The 16,442-nt window shown below is 36.6% G+C and overlaps 1 protein-coding gene across 14 annotated transcripts in view; it reads left to right on the forward strand.

Annotated features, from left to right (window-relative positions):
- Positions 1–16,442, forward strand: part of NRXN1 (neurexin 1) — a 1,139,755-nt gene that overhangs the window by 821,068 nt on the left and 302,245 nt on the right. The window lies entirely within an intron of this gene.

Consider the following 16,442-nt stretch of genomic DNA (forward strand, 5'->3'; position numbering starts at 1 on the left):
TCTCTGCATTCAAAGAGTTACTAATTTGTATAGTTGTAATTCTTTATCTCATTTTATAGCAATATTTGCACAGAAGTATATGGGGTCTCTCATTGTTAAGCGATATTAATATTTTACTGATATATAAAAGTAACAACCATAGTGAAGTGTCACATATTCAATAACTCTAATGGGTTCTTGTCATCATAGTTCTTAATTGAATATCTGTAATTTCTGGAAGGTTTCAAAAGTATATAATCTCTCCATTTCCCTTTTTATCCTTGAGGTATAGTTTATCTTTTCTGTCTCATGTGTTTATGTAAATTTGTTTCGTTTTGCTTTTGTCTATCCCTATACATTCTCCCTTTACCAGCACCCATGCCTCAGAAGACAATTTGATTAGGTCAACATGTTCTTTTCTCCTAGAAACTGGCCTTCAGGCCTTCATCCTAAAATGATTAGGAAAACTATCAAACACCAAAATACATGATCACAGACTTTTGCAGGGTCTTAATTTTCAAAATTTTATTCATTTATTTTCTTAATCTTAGTTTTCCATTAGACTTCTAGAATTTCCATTTAGCTGAGTAGGGGTTTACACTGACCACAAGAGCTGAATTCATTGCTAATCTTAGAAAAAAAGGGAAAAACAAAAAAAAACAAAAACAAGAAAACACCTTAGCACGACCATTATCGAACCGTCATAAATTTTCAATTCAAAATGCAGTTGTCAAATGGGAACCCTGGGAAAGTAATTTCAACTGCCTTTCAGCAAATATCTAACAATCAAAATCGAAAGCATCTGGATTTTTATGGCATCATAAATAAATGATCAGTTGAGATAAGCTTAACTAGTGCAGCAAGGAATCTTGCTGTTTAGAGTAATCTCAACTTTCTAAATGTATTTGCTCCATTCTGATTTAAGAGCCTTGCTACTTCAAAAAAAAAAAAAGAAAAGAAAAGAAAGAAGAAATAAGAAAACAAGAGCTTTCCCTCCTGAAAGAAATTACTTATTGATCCATCATCAATTACACATTTACCCTGAGAAAAGGTTCTACAATGATCACTCTCAAATCGTAAGGGGCTATGTTATTGAATTACTCAAACCGCTGTTGTTTGTTTTATGGTTAGAGGGTTTTAGTCTACAAGAATGGGTATTTTTTTTTTCCAATTTTGATCAAATGTGGGCTTAAGAGTCCCTCCATACGTAATGGATTGACTTTCTAGGTGTCCATAACAGCCCAGTACCTTCCACAACTCCTTTACTTGCTGTGGATTTCTGACAGCTGTCCTCTGAGGGCCTCCTTCTTTCTGAATCTCCTCGTTGGTTTGCCTACCTATTCACTTTAGGTTCAGTCTTTGTCTCAATACCTTCTCCCTCTTGGATTTGCTATCTTCAGACTTTCACTTGATCTGAGAGCCAGTCCTTGACTGGGAAATGGAAAATGTATATTGGTTCCCTGGGCTTACTGAACCTTACCCTTGTTGGTCATCCTTATGCTTCCTGTCTCCATTACTAGCATCTGTCTTAGTTCAAATCTGGCCAACTAAAACTTATCTCCCTCCCTTTTCTCTCATTGCTGACAAGTGGTGATCAGCTGTTAATGACTCAGCAAGTCGTTTATATGGAGACAAGTTCACTTCTTTCCATGTTTCAACATACAAACCAAATAAACACAAGACCAGGGTTGTTTTGTTTTGTTTTGTATTTTACATTATTGAAGTTTACTAATGTAACTCCTATAATGTTGGGTACTGGGAAGAGGAAGAGGAAGAGGAAGAGGAGATAGAAATTTAAAAAGGCTAGGGGAGGGGAGGAAGGGAGGGAGGGAGAAAAAGAAGGAGGGTGGGAGTATAAAAGAAGGGAAGGAGGAAGAAAAGAGAAGGGGAATGAAGTGTCTAGGGACCAAAGTTGTTAACAACGGGTGATAGAAGTATTCTTAATAATAATACTTAAATTTGAGAATATTCAGACCCTATTTTATCAAATTATTTAGGTACCCTTCAGTCTATGCCAATTTCCCTCAAGTCATTTCTTCTGCTTCTTTCAAAAATGGAAATTTGAAAGGAAAACAAGATTTGTAGTTTGTTTATTAGTATTGTTTGATTTTGGCTTATGAATGTACCTGATTTAAAAATTAACCTAATACCATACATGATACGTTTTATCTGTAAAAGTTAGTTATTATTATCCATTGAACTCCAGAAAAACTTCTGTAAACCCTCAAGGTCAGCCAAATATAAATTGTACTAATCTTTAAGAATTGTATTTCTACCCTTAATTAGTAAATTAACCAGTAAGTTGGTTGTACTCCTCAAAAGGTGCTATGGTCTTGCCGAAATGTACTATGCCATTTCAGTTAGATAAGTTTTAAAATATGATTGGCACATAATTTTGATGAAGATGTTAATATTTGACATCATCCCTTTTTATCAGAATGATCATGTTTGATTTTTACTTGAAAATATAATCATATTTTAATTTTGATTAATTGTACCTTTAAACTATAATAACTTGGAACAAAATGGTTTTTGATTCAGGTGGCCTAGTTTTTATAGATTTTTTAAATTATATTAATATTAATGCTACTACTGTTAACCTCAAAGCTATATGATGTTGCTATTGAAATTTGTGAGGTGTTAGGAGGGATGAGGGCAAGATAAACACATGAAGTGAGGAGCAATTAATTAGCGTAGAGCCTAGAATACAGGTACTCAAATGTTTTCTGAAGTAATAAATGAATTAATGAATTATATATTGAAAATATGATGGCTTAGGCGAAGAATAGGCAGTCAGCTTTTCATTAGTTAATGTGAAGTCACAGATGCAGTTTAGTTTCTATGTATCTGAGAAAGTCTTTAAGACTTGTTTGTAACATAGAAAAATATAGCACTTGATATGCAGTAGCTATATTATTGAAAAGTTGCATATTTTTATTGATGTCTGAATCTTCAAGTGAGAATTGATTATAGTAGTTGATGGTTTAAATTAAGGAAGTGTGTGGTGGGAATTTTTGTTGTATGAATGATTATCTCTCTTTAGTAATTATCTCATTTATTGTAACTTACCTTTATCATGAATTGTTCTCCAGTCATTTCATATCTGCCCATTATTTTCCAATAGAGATAAACTATCTAATGGCAGGGAACATAATTTGATAATAATGATGATTAATAAGAAACATAACATAATATAGAATGTGGCTTTTCAATGTTCATTTCAGTACATGCTTGAAGACTTTCCAGAAAGATTTTCTGAGCAACTAGTATGGCCCAGGCCTATGTTGAGCTCTATGGATACAAAAATAAATGAGCTTACCACTTAATAGTTATCTCAGTAAGTATTTGTTGGATGAATGAATGAATGAGTCAAATGGGATCCTGATCACCAGGTAGCTTAGATTATTTATGGTAAACATACTTTGTCCTAAAATGACTCTATCTGGGTTCATCTCCATTTCTTCCTCTTGCAGTTTTAACTTTCTTATCTGTATATTCGTAAGAATATTAATAGATGATAGCTTTTTAAGATAAAGAATATAAAGAAGTGACTTCTAAGCTGTAGGGTGTTATACATATTTAAATTAGTCATGTTGAAGATTATTTAATCAATATTGAGTAAAAAAATTCTCAGAAGCAATAAGCAAAAAAAAAAATCTAATTTATTTTAAAAATCAATTTATAAGATATATCTAGAAATGTTACTAGTGTTGCCACTCTAGAGAAAGCATCGCGTATACATCAGTCTGGCAACATTAATTAGAGATTACTTAACCCCGCTTTGATTTACAGAAGAAAGCCAGTGCAAATGTGCTCATTCACTGCCATGAATATTAACGTGTGCATCGGTTCTGACCAGAGGAACTGTGTGGAGGGTGGTGGGAGAGGATGAGGGAAGTGTTCTTTGAAATTCTTTCATCTTGGGAGCATGAAAGAGCATTACAAATTTGATTAGTGAATTGTACATATTTGCCTTAAGTGTTTCTTCTTTGTGCTTTCCTAGGTCAGAAGCCTTATTTTTGAAACCCAGCTCTTAATTGATTTTGATTTAGAAATACACCTTTTGATCAGTGGTTTTAGTATAGACTAGAAGCATAATATATTTAGAGTTAAAATATGACTTGTCCCAAAATAACTTATCGCTATCAGTGACAAGTCAACACTTTCTCATCTTTCTCTGCATCTCTACATTTTATATTGCTTTAATATATTCTGTTTAATAAATAAATATCATTTAATGTTTTATACTTTATAATACTGCTTTATTAAAACTAAATTTAAAAACATTTTAAAGTCAGTAAGTATATACGAGTGCATACCTCTATCAATAAGATAAAATCCAATTAGTCCTTCATGAGTTTAAATTATGTTCCATCTGAAAATTTTTTTCTAACCAACAGATTCACCTATTTTGAGAGTTTTCACTTTGTCATATAATATTTAAATTTGACCCTGTTAATCATATCAGTAGATATTTTATTTGGTTTTGTTTTCCTGGTTCTTACATGAATTAAAGAACATGTGGCTTTTTTGGCTAGTATTTTGAAAGAAAGAATAAAATGATGTCATTTTACTATGTGTTGTAAAATTCTTGTTCAAGCTTCTAAGGTATGAAGGATGTAGGTTATTTTTGGGGAAAATGGGAGAAGTGATGGTCATAGTTATGTTGGATTAAGTGCTATCCCAATATTTTAAAACAGTCCCTATTTTGGGGACGGGTGTGGTCAAGTGCATCAATACAGACTACTTCTCTTCTCCTTTCCTCTTGCAAAGTAAATTCAATCTCTCATTTTCTGATTTACTGGTTGTTACCTTTGGTGTATCAGTAACTCTCTGAATTTGATTTCTAGATTTCTAGAATTATTTCCTTCTTTGAAATTCTATTGCTGTGAGATTTAATAAGAGAACCAGAACTTCCAGGCCATTTTATATCCTTATATCAGGTTAATTTGCTAAAATGTTTCTTTGATGCACTGATTTCTCTGTTAAACACACTGATGCCTCCCAACTATATACAGGTAAAGTCACAGTCTATGCTTAATATTTAATGTCCTCAATATTCTGATCTTAATTTTCATTTTCAGGTCCATTTTCCCATAATTCTATACTTAGCTTTCTACCCCAGTGAAATTTATTAATCCATTTTTTAATTTTTAAAAAATTTTAAATTTTACTTATTTATTTATTTATTTTAGAGAGAGAGAGAGAGTGTGTGTGTAAGGGGAAAGGCAGAGGGAGAGAGAGAATCTTAAGCAGGTTCCATGCCCTGAGATCATGACCTGAGCCGAATCAAGACACTGAACTGACTGAGCTACCCAGACGCCCCTGTTAATCCATTTCTTTTTTAAATGAACTTCTTGTCATTTCTCTATATCTAATTCTGTCCAGATAGTTTCTTCTCATTTCTGTCTCACTATCTGGATTCTGCTCAGTCATAGGCTTCTCTGTTCCAATGTTGGGTGTTTTCAGGGTTGTCCCTGGGATCTTGTAGCCTCCTGAGCTAGCAGGAAGAAGTCTTGGGTTCTGGAATCTCCTTGGAAGAACTGTTGAAACAATGCCCGAGGCATTACGTGGGTAGAGAAAATCTTATGCATAGTTTCTGCTCCAACCAATGATCACTCCTCTTCTTGACCCATTACTTTGTGGTGGACCTCAAACTATTTTACAAAATAGCTTCAATTCCATTCTCAGTTAGGCCCTGACAAGTTGCCATAGCAAGTCATCTTTTCTTATGCCAAGCTGCCAGAACAAGAGACCTCTTGTTGAATCCTTTCTAACTACTGGCATTACTTCCATTTCTTCTGTAGCTATTTTTCAAAGCCTATTTTCAAATAACATCTCTTTGGTTCATTCAGCACATCATTATTGATCACCTTTGATGAAGTTCATACTGTATTAGTTATCTATTTCTGTGTAATAAATTTACCCACAATTTAGTAGCTTAAAACAGAAAGCATTTATAATCTTATATGAGCTTAGGAATTCAGGAGAAGTTGAGCTAGTTATTAAGAGATTCCCAGGAGAAGACATGGTTAAGATCTCCCATGCTCAGAACATATCTGATATGTTTATTCTTATGATCCAGACAGCCCACATGTCTGAGGAAGAAATGATAAACAGCAATGAAAGCATATGAAAACAAGTTATTAAGGATTCTGGCTTTGCAGAAGTCTAAACACAATATAGATTGAAGGAAAAAGAGTAATGAAGACATTGCTTGAGGGTTAAAAACTAGTTTAGGGAATGCATCCTGAATTAGAAGTCATTCGTACACTGATCAGGAAAACTCCCTTTATTGCCAAAAAACACTGAAAGCCATAAGCAAAATGCATGAAAGTAATAGTTTATTTATTTTATTTTATTTTTAATTTTTTTTAAAGATTTTATTTATTTATTTGAGACAGAGAGAATGAGAGAGAGAGAGCACATGAGAGGGAGGAGGGTCAGAGGGAGAAGCAGACTCCCTGCCGAGCAGGGAGCCCGATGCGGGACTCGATCCCGGGACTCCAGGATCATGACCTGAGCCGAAGGCAGTCACTTAACCAACTGAGCCACCCAGGCGCCCTGAAAGTAATAGTTTAAAAATGCAAGCAGCAGAGCAAACATGTCTGCCACAGATCAGGAAACAAGATGAAAGTGAGACTATGGCAATGGAGTCCTGATGTTGGGCCACTGTAGACACAAGCAGCGCATTTCAACAAAGGAAGGAAATGACCTAGGTGAATATACCTAGGGGACACTCAAGTTAATAGTAGGCATAAATAATCTATTTTTTAAATCAGGAGGAAAGAACTAGAGATATTATTCACTGGGCTTAAGAAAGTTATTTTGATGAAAACAAATACTGTCAGAGCTGTGAAATCCAATTTATGTTGTCCTTAGGAGTTTTGGGAGGTAGTATGCTGGACCTCAGGAGTCTTAGGTCAAGACAGAGGAGGACTGTACCCTCCTGGAGATCAAGAGGACTAGCTGTTTAACTTTCTGCCGACAAACACAGCCCTGGAAGAACATTCTGCCATTATTACGCTTCCGAGAAGACGCTTTCATGGTGGGCTCTTCCTATCAAGAAAAACACTTCCTCCTGAACCTTCCTGCCCAACGAAGAGTAGAAATACAAGATTGGCAGACCAGAAAAGCTCTTTGGTGAAAGATTAAAATTTAATGGGCTCTTAGGGCTTTTTGGTCTATGAAAATAAGTCGATCTTAATATTCTTAAAATTCTACTCTGAATGTTAGCTAGGAAATGTAGACTGCTCACTCCCAAATACACATCTTCAGTCCTCACTTCCCTTTTGATCGCTATACTCAGCATTTCCAGCTGGATGTCTCATGGACACCTCAAACTGAAAAAACTGAAGTCGCCATCTCCCAACCATATGCCCATCTCACAATCACAGATTAAAACCTGACATCTCTTGCATGCTTACTCTTCTGACTAATCTGTTTCTCACCAAATTCCAGAAATGTTTCCATAATATTATGGAGGAGTTTCAAATTGGTAGACTGAACAGGGAATCTGTGCTCATCCCTGACCAGTCTTGCAGCAGGTAAGAAGTTGAGACACAGTCTCGCAGAACAGGGAGGGAAGGGGTACAGACAGTCATGGGTAGAGTGCTGGGATCCATGCCTGACTCTCCTTGTTCCCCTCCCCTTTTTTAAAAGATTTTATTTATTTATTTTAAAGAGAGCGTGAGTGGGGAGAGAGGCAGAGGAAGAGGGAGATGCAGACACCCTGCTGAGCAGGGAGCCCGATGACCCTGGAATAATGACCTGAGTCAAAGGCAAATGCTTAACCGACTGGGCCACCCAGGCGCCCCCTCCCTGCTTTTTTTCACTAGGAAGTGTTGTTTCCGTTTATCAAAATTGTGTATACAGACACAGTCAATTGTCTGGAAAAAAAATTGGCAAAATACCTTTTACTATTTTTTTGTAGTCTTTTTACTCTCCCCTGTTTTTGTTAGCAATTTTGTGACCCGTGTAAAATTTTGGATCAGAGTAAAGTGATCAAGTTCCAATGGCCCATTCTTCATTTGTGTTGGACAGTGAGATACTGAGCAGCAGTAAGCATCAAGAGAGCAAGGACTTTGATCTATTTTGTGCAGCTTTGTATTCCCGGAGCCCAGCTTAAGCTTGGAATTTAGCAAATGACAAAAAAAAAAAAAAAAAAAGTTGAAATAATCTTTTGGTTCTACAAGTTCTGGCAATTTAAACTGCATGTGTGCATTCTGAAAATGTTCTAGGGCAATAGGTCATTGCTGCTCCAGTCAAGGGCATCAGTTTATATTTAACTTCAGGAGCAATCAGTTTATATTTAACTTCTTTGGGGTGAGTTACAGATGCAAATGTGAGCTAACTACTAGCATATTTCCAATATATTTGTTGCATCTTTATAGATTGGTATCTTGAGGCAAGTGTCTGGTGAACCACACCCTAACTGGTTCTGTTGGGGAACTACTGATCTATAGTACAAATAGCTCAAACTCCTCAGCTGGCCTCAGTGAGTACTTACAATCTGGGCTTATTTTCCAGCTCCTGACATGGCTACTTCCACTGCAACTCACACATATTCTTTCTTTAATTCATGCATTTAACAAACCTTTCTATTTTATTTTTCCCCACAAGCACCTTTCAAGGCACTGGAAATACAGAGTAAAGTGAGGCCTGGCTTTGCCGTTATGTAGCTTGAATTTAATAAATAAATCTCATCTTGTGATACATTAGCCACAGAATACAGACATAGGCTGGTTTTTCAAACCTTCACGTCATAAAGGCACAATTAAAGGTTTTTAAACTCTATGAAGCCCTCTTTGACGTGCTTTTGATAAAAGCAATTAATAATCTCATAACTAATCTAAGTTTACATATGTTATCCCATCCAGTATTTAGAAAAACCCTATGAGGAAAAACCATTGTCCTCATTAGGTTAACAAGGAAAGAAGGCACCAGACAGCTGGTGAGTAAAGCCAAAATTTGAACTCAGACAGTCTGACTCCTGGGCCTTCCGTGTGTGGGGCAGGGAGGAGGAATACAGGAAGCAGTCTCTCCTCAGGTTACACCCAATGACTCTGCTGAATCCAATTTTATAAAGTCAGACAACTTTAGCTCTTAGCATACCACACATCACATGAATTACTGAGCATTCCAGATACCAGCTACATAAACCATCTTCTAGTTTAAATAAATGCATAGAAAGTTACCTGGTTGACTAATTGCTTCAACCATTTTGTAATTAGCTAGCCAGCTTTTGTAATTAGTCTGACTTGTAAAGGCGGGGCATACATATTTTTAAAGGCAGAGAAACGCGATTTTCAAAAAAAAATCTGTACCGGTAGTGAAATGACGGTCAGCAAACATAGACTTCCAGAGAGCTTTTGTTCATGCTTGCTTCTCTCTCCGAGGTATTCCTACTTCCTCCCACTCCTACCTGCCCTCCTCTCCTTCCTAGTCTGGTGCCTATTTTATTTGTCTGGATCATATATTGCATTTATATGTGACGCTTTCCTTGGTCCCCTAGGGCAAAACTAATCACGTCCTTCTTGGTACTACCATAGCGCTTTGTTTTTAATGCTCTTGTATTACTGACCAACTCGCAGCTCTTTCCTTCTGTGTCCTTCCAGCTCAGTAAGTTGCGAACTCTTCAAGGTCACTGTCCATATATTATATATCTTTATATCTCTGTATTTTCACACTAGTACAGTGCTTATTAATACACGTTAATAATATTTATTGATGAAACCATGTGCATGTGTGAGTGAGTGGAGCCTCTCTTTTTGGCTTGTGGCCTCCCCATCTCGTTCCCCGCTCCCCCTCCACCCACCCCAGGCTGGTAGTTTTCCACTGAAGTGCACGACCTCACAAGAGGAGTGCTCTTCTTGGAACACAGTATGAAGTAGACTCCCAAAGGATAATGGTGAAAGCATGTGACACTGTCCTGGGACTCCCCATTTACAATCCGTGGAGGCTTACACACTCCAGGCAGAGGCCCACGTGCTGAGGCCTATCACAAAATGGTCTCATTATCCACATGGTGTTCTCTGAGGGAAGGAAGAACGTCTTTCGTCTTAGATCGTTGACCAGCGCCACTTTCAGGTTCAAATATTCCAAATAGGTAGTCACTTCCCTGAGATTTAGTCTAGGCGTGCCTTTTATCTGCTGTCTGTATTATTTTGGGTATTTATATAAAAACGTCTCTGATACATTTCCCTGCATTCTGACTTGATGAGAAGAGATGAATCCAACTGGAGAAAAAGAGAGAAAGAAAAAGAAGAGAAAGAGACAGAGAAAGCTAGCAAGCCAGCCCTCAGTGGTAATCAATTTAGTTGATTATGGTGTAGAGGGTAATCAACCTTCACTACTCTGGCAATTTGACCATCCTCTTTTTTTTTCCCTCCTGCTGTGCTAACCTCTGACATGTGCTTAAATGATCGAGGTGAAATTGATTATTTGTTAAACGAGCTTTTAAAAATGATTTTAATTAATATATATTAAAAGTTTGAAGGTACTGTTAATTATCTTAAGTAGGGTTAAAATTTCCCTCTGAAATCATGCTTACCCTGTTCATTTGCTTAGTAAGAACAACAACTAAACAATACTATTTAGCATGTATTGAATGCTTGCAATGGACCGAACACTAAACACTTTGCATAAAAATTATTTAATATTCACACTAACCTATTGAGGTATGAATTATTATCTCAATTTTACAGATGAGCAAACTGCATTTTTAAATAATTGACCCAAATCACATAGCCAGTTCTGACTTCAAAGCCCCGTTTTTCTTTTGTGCGAAGGAAGTTTCAGGCTAACTCAGGTACTTTTTCAAATGATCATGCAAACCAATTTACTGATCCTAAGGCACTGAGTCTTTACTGTGCATTGCACTGTGAGATTCCTTAAGCATGGGCACAAGGTGGAACTTCTGTGTCCTTCAACAAGAATTCACTAAATAACAGTACCATGGCAGAACACACGGTATTTGGTATTAAAACTCCTTTAATGGGTGGAATTAATAGGTGGTGTTGCTATTTTTTGAGTCGCGCCTAAATGTCGGGCTAAACTAATACTGCCACAAGACTATTGGTCTTCCGTGGAGATGAATCTAAAAATAACCTGCAATACTCTGGAAGCTGGCGGGAGTAGCAGCTTCCAGCCTTTTCCCGGGTTCTAAAGCTAATGCCTAAAGCCTAGACAGCTTGTCCTACTTTTTTTTTTTTTTTTTTTTTTTTTGAGTAGAGTCTCTGTGTATCTCAGCATGTAAATGAGGGGGGGGAGATAGGGAATATATCTATTGCTTGTATTTCTTGCTGATTGGACATCTTCCTGACAGAAGTCTTCAAAGCAAAAGTATGTCATCCTGTTCATTATTGTTAATTAGCAGTAAAAGCCAGGCTTTGGAGGCTGCGTTTCCCACAGAGCATCCGCAGAGAAATGGGACTGAAATTTTAGCAGTTATGTGTGAAGTGGGGTCAGGCAGCCTGCCATGTAGGTTTCAGAACTTTTGTTCGTTTGTTCTTTAAAGGACAGGCATTGCAGAGAAATTTCACATTTGGAAATGGGTTGTAAATTCTAGCCTTCAACAACCCCCCCCCCTCCCCCGGGCAATGCCTAATTCCAGACCAGTTGCTAGACAGTCATTTGTCTTGCAAAGAGTGTTGGATAAATGAAGTTGGCTGGGGATGTTTTTTGGTATTTCAAATTGAAATGTGGATATTGTTCATTATTATGGGAGGACCATAATATAGCCATCAGCTTCATAAGTAACTAGTTTTCAGTGAACTTTCTCCTCAGTAGACTGTATTTCTGTTATTTAACTGTCTTTTTTTATTTACTGCCCTTTTTTTCTTTCTTTTTTTTTTGTTTTGGATTCTTCTGTCTAGACATAAACTGGATTCAATAGATTAGTGATACATAGAATTAGGTCCTCAAGGCCAGTAATATTTTATAACAGGCTGTTCAGAGGGAGTTGAATTTTATTTGTTGTCCTATGTCTCTATTTATTTTCCAGAAAACAACCCACATTTTTAATAAATTTTATCTTCTTAGATCATAAAAGTACTTTTTGAAAAATTTAAATACAATGAAAATAAAAGGTAAAAACTGACTGTAATGTACCAATCTTTTTACTGTGGTGTCTGAAATTCTAATCTTTAATTTTATGCGTACCCGTATATACTTCTTTTCTTTTATGTATATGTTGTATATGTAAATAGTTGTATATATGCTGACACAGCTGAACATTCTTTAAAAAGTTAAAATGTTTCTGTATGATACATACTATTCTTTAGCTTGATTATTCTTATTCAGTATATTTTGGGTATCTTTCCATTTTAGAGCATATACTCTCATACGTACTTCATAATACCCTATTGCATGCATACACTACAATTTATCAAACCATTCCCTAGTGAAGGATATTTTGTTTAATGGTTTCAGAATATTTAGTATTACACAGGATAGAAGTTTTCTTAATTTTGTAAAAAAGATTATTTCATATGTGTAATGTTTTTAGGAAGATAAATTTCTACAAGCAGAACCACTATATTTATTGCAGTATTGTCCTCTAAGAACACTACTGTCAAACACTCCCACCAACAAGTATGTAAGTATGTCACAAATGGGGCATTTTAATATAAGTACCAACTGCCCTCATCATTCCTTAAGAACTTGAGCTCCGTAGAATGATTTTCCTTTCTGGCCTATTTGACGTGAGTGTGTTTACATTTTAATCATTCCATTGGTTTAGAGGTGATACCAGCCCCCCCTTTAGCTTTGGTCACAATTTTTCTCGTATCCTGACAACATTCTCAGAACAGCAGTGGGCTAAGGGGGCTGGATAACAAGTTCATGAAGCATGTAGCTCTTTTTCGGAACCCAGTGCTACACAGTTTTCTGAAGAGCCAGGCAGGCAAGGGGTTAATGTCCCAGTGGGAGGCTGTATTCCTTTCAGTCTGCCTCTGTGTTCTTCACCTTCCACACACTCCATAATTCTTCATTTTGCCCCTCGTCACTTCTTATTTTGACCATGCAGTCCCCAGGACTTGCGCCACAGCATTGGAACGTGACAGGCTTTTAAATGTGTGAATATTGTCAACATTACTGTGGTTAATCTTAATACAACAAACAGAGTAACAATGGATACATTCTGCTATTAAGCGTTTAGTAAGGCATAGATGACTTAGCTCTTGATAGGTCATTTACATGAGAAAGTTCTGGAGCTCAGAAAGTAGATTACATCAAGGGACCAGCTCATATGTTGTGTGCCATTTGATAATGGCTAAGATTAAACTGAAAGAAGTAAACGTTCAGAAGGGGAAAAAAGGACGGAGCTCTTTAAGTTTTTCAAATTCTACACATGATTATTTACTTGAGTCTTATTGCATCCATTATGAGTTAAATCACAGCTGATAGAACCACATTTAAAATTCGAGAATATTTTAGTTCGCTTGTCAATTTTTTTATTAGTAATACATGAATATAATTTAAATATGTGACGTATAACCCAAATGATAGTCTTTCTTTGAACTTTTTAAATTGTTTGCAAGGTGCTACCACCTCGAGTTTTGCTAATGAAAGGTAAAATTAAAATGTGTAACTGTGGAGTTTAATAGACGCTGAGAATATTTGATAATGCCACAGCTGTCTATATCATATTCACTAACATATTTAATAGCTGTACAGATGCATCTTGCTATGGCAACACATGGGATTAAGCAGCAGGGAGTCCCATTTGACAAGTCAGTTTTAATTTTATTTCTTTATCCCAAACCTTCTCTAATAAACCCAGATTTCAGTGTGTTTTGATTTGTTAGGCAGCAAGCAGGTAAGAGAGATTCTGTTCTCTGCTGCTTATTTCCAACAGATTGTTTTGGCTTCAAGATACAAAGCCCTTGAGATTCTAAAATAAAATAACTGGGTAAGATACACAACACAGAGAACTACATATCAATAAATTACATGTATTCAATACAAAATTGATAGAGTACCATCTTCAAGGAAACTCTGGAATGAGTCATGTGGAAGCATCAGATGAGTAAAGAAAATTCCAACAATCAGCCTCTCAGTAAATATTAGTTATGTGGTAAGCAGATTATTTAATTGTGAAGGATTGCGTATACATCTTCTAGTTGCTTTATCTAACCAGCAATAACTCTTGTCAGCAGAGATGCCCAAGGGAAATTGGGGTTGTTTGGTGTTGTAAGATTTGCTCTCTGAGGATCAATTCTTTGGAGCTTTCCATGAGCTATTTTCCAATCCTTTAATTGCCTGTGTCTGGAAAAAACAAACAAACAAAAATGATATACATTCTAAGGCTAAAATAAGATGAGTGTCTAGCTAATATATTTTCAGATCCACAGAAAGACGAGGAATTGATAATGGACCGTTTGAAATAGATTTTACCAAAGTTCCTGTGCAGCTCTATTGAAGACTTTAAAATTGTTGAAACTGGATACATTTTATTGAACTTCAAGGATTTCTGGCGTGCTTTGTGTGGTGAGAGAATTATATTGTCCTGGAAGCTAAAATGTGAAAAAGCTTGGTTCCGTCTTATGGAATGTCCTAATGCAAGTATCAGTTATCTGAAAGAGACAAAGCAGTTGCATTTCTGCATTTTTATCAACCTTCTACTTTCTAAGGGTCTGCATAATCATCACCTGGAATCTGTTTAAGCACTCACAGTGTTAATCTTTTCCTGGCCCCATGGTTATTATGCACAATCTATCTTTGCCTCAACAATCCACACTAACTCAGTGAGTTCAGGGTAGCCCTCTAGGTTTGCACAACTGGGCGAATTAATTTCTTTCCATTGCAGGAGTGGTGAAGTGTTTTCCTCCTCCTCAGACTTTTCTCTGTTGTAATGGTAAACCTCAGGGAGTTGGGCTGATTATGCTTTCTGTTACTGTGACTCATAATTCACATAATTCACGTAAGCCTGCCTGTAAGAAAATACTAAATAAGTGGTCACTTCACCTTCTGTTTTCTGGCCAGTAGGACTGAAGAGCTGGAATATCTTTAAAGTGGGACAATAGGATGAGAGGTTTGCATACTCTTGATATAACCTTGTTTTCCTTTTTTTAATTTAAGTTTTATTTATTTATTTGACAGAGAAAGACACAGTGAGAGAGGGAACACAAGCAGGGCTAGTGAGAGAGGGAGAAGCAGGCTTCCCGCGGAGCAGGGAGCCCGATGCGGGGCTCGATCCCAGGACCCTGGGATCATGACCTGAGCCAAAGGCAGACACTTAATGACTGAGCCACCCAGGCGCCACAACCTTGTTTTTCCATTTTCCATTAAGGATATAGGTATCTCAATAATCATTTACTTTACACTTGATTTGGTAGTTGAAAACAAGGAGTTAATGTAAACCTAAGCTCACAGGGCCTTTTTATCACCTAGACTTGTTGACAAACTTTTGGTAAAATTCTCATATTCTGAATAAGATTTCTTATTTCCAAACCCAGAGTCTTACATACACCAACCAGAATATTATTCTCCCTCCCAAATGGTACATAGGAAGATGGTATTCAAAATAGTGAAAACTATGCGGATAACATACAGATGTAGTTAGTCACAAAACAAATTATCATCTCTGAGGAATTCTGAAGTTCGTTAGATGGAAAGACAGCTAGATGTAGCTATTTGTCTTCTGCTGTGCCTGGTGGAGAGATGGCTCTGAGCCCATTTGAATATAAGGAAAGCATATCACCCCCATTTAAAATGCAAATGAATCTTTAAAACATGGTAACTCTTCACTCAGCGGACTCAAACCTGTAACTATTGGAGTTGTGTATATTTGGCAAACGTCACAATGAAGCCAACACCCAAATTCATAGGATTTATTCAATGGAGAATAAAAAATTTAAAGGCTGTTGGTATGTCTCTCTCTAAATCTATTTTAAAATATGGAATAAAATTAAATGTTTTTGGAAAGGGCATTCTTGTCTACTTTGTTTTGCATATATAAAACAGGAATCTCTGTGCTTTTAAATTAAGATCAACTAAAATGTCACGAGGTCCAAAAAGTTGAGGTTTTTCAGATCCCTGATAGGTTTCAAGATCTGGAAAGGTAGTTCACTTAGATGTTCACTTGTTCTCTGACTCCTCATTAAAGACTAAAGATGCCCTAACTTTTAGAAAGTACATGGATCATACTGCTATGGTTTGCTGAAGGTTTAGACTCTGTCTTGGACTCTAAGATACACAAATGTCTTTCTATCCAAAATTATGGGTCGGAGGAGGGTATAATGGTAGTTGAATATGGAGCATACTGAAAGACTTTGTGACCTGAGGGAAATAAAGAAGGTACTGACCTTTAAGGAGAACATAGTCAAGTCTTTAGAGTACTGTGGTGGGATATTATTCCAATCTAAGAGATTGGGGTCCATACCAGAAGCAGAGAGATCTCTCCAGAAGGATGTTTAGAGCTAAGAGACATTCAATCCCCACTGGAGGTAGGGAGTCTTTCA

The sequence above is a fragment of the Mirounga leonina genome, unplaced genomic scaffold (genome assembly GCF_011800145.1).
Source record: "Mirounga leonina isolate KUSES-001 unplaced genomic scaffold, KU_Mleo_1.0 Mir_125, whole genome shotgun sequence".
NCBI classification, from domain to species: Eukaryota; Metazoa; Chordata; class Mammalia; order Carnivora; family Phocidae; genus Mirounga; species Mirounga leonina.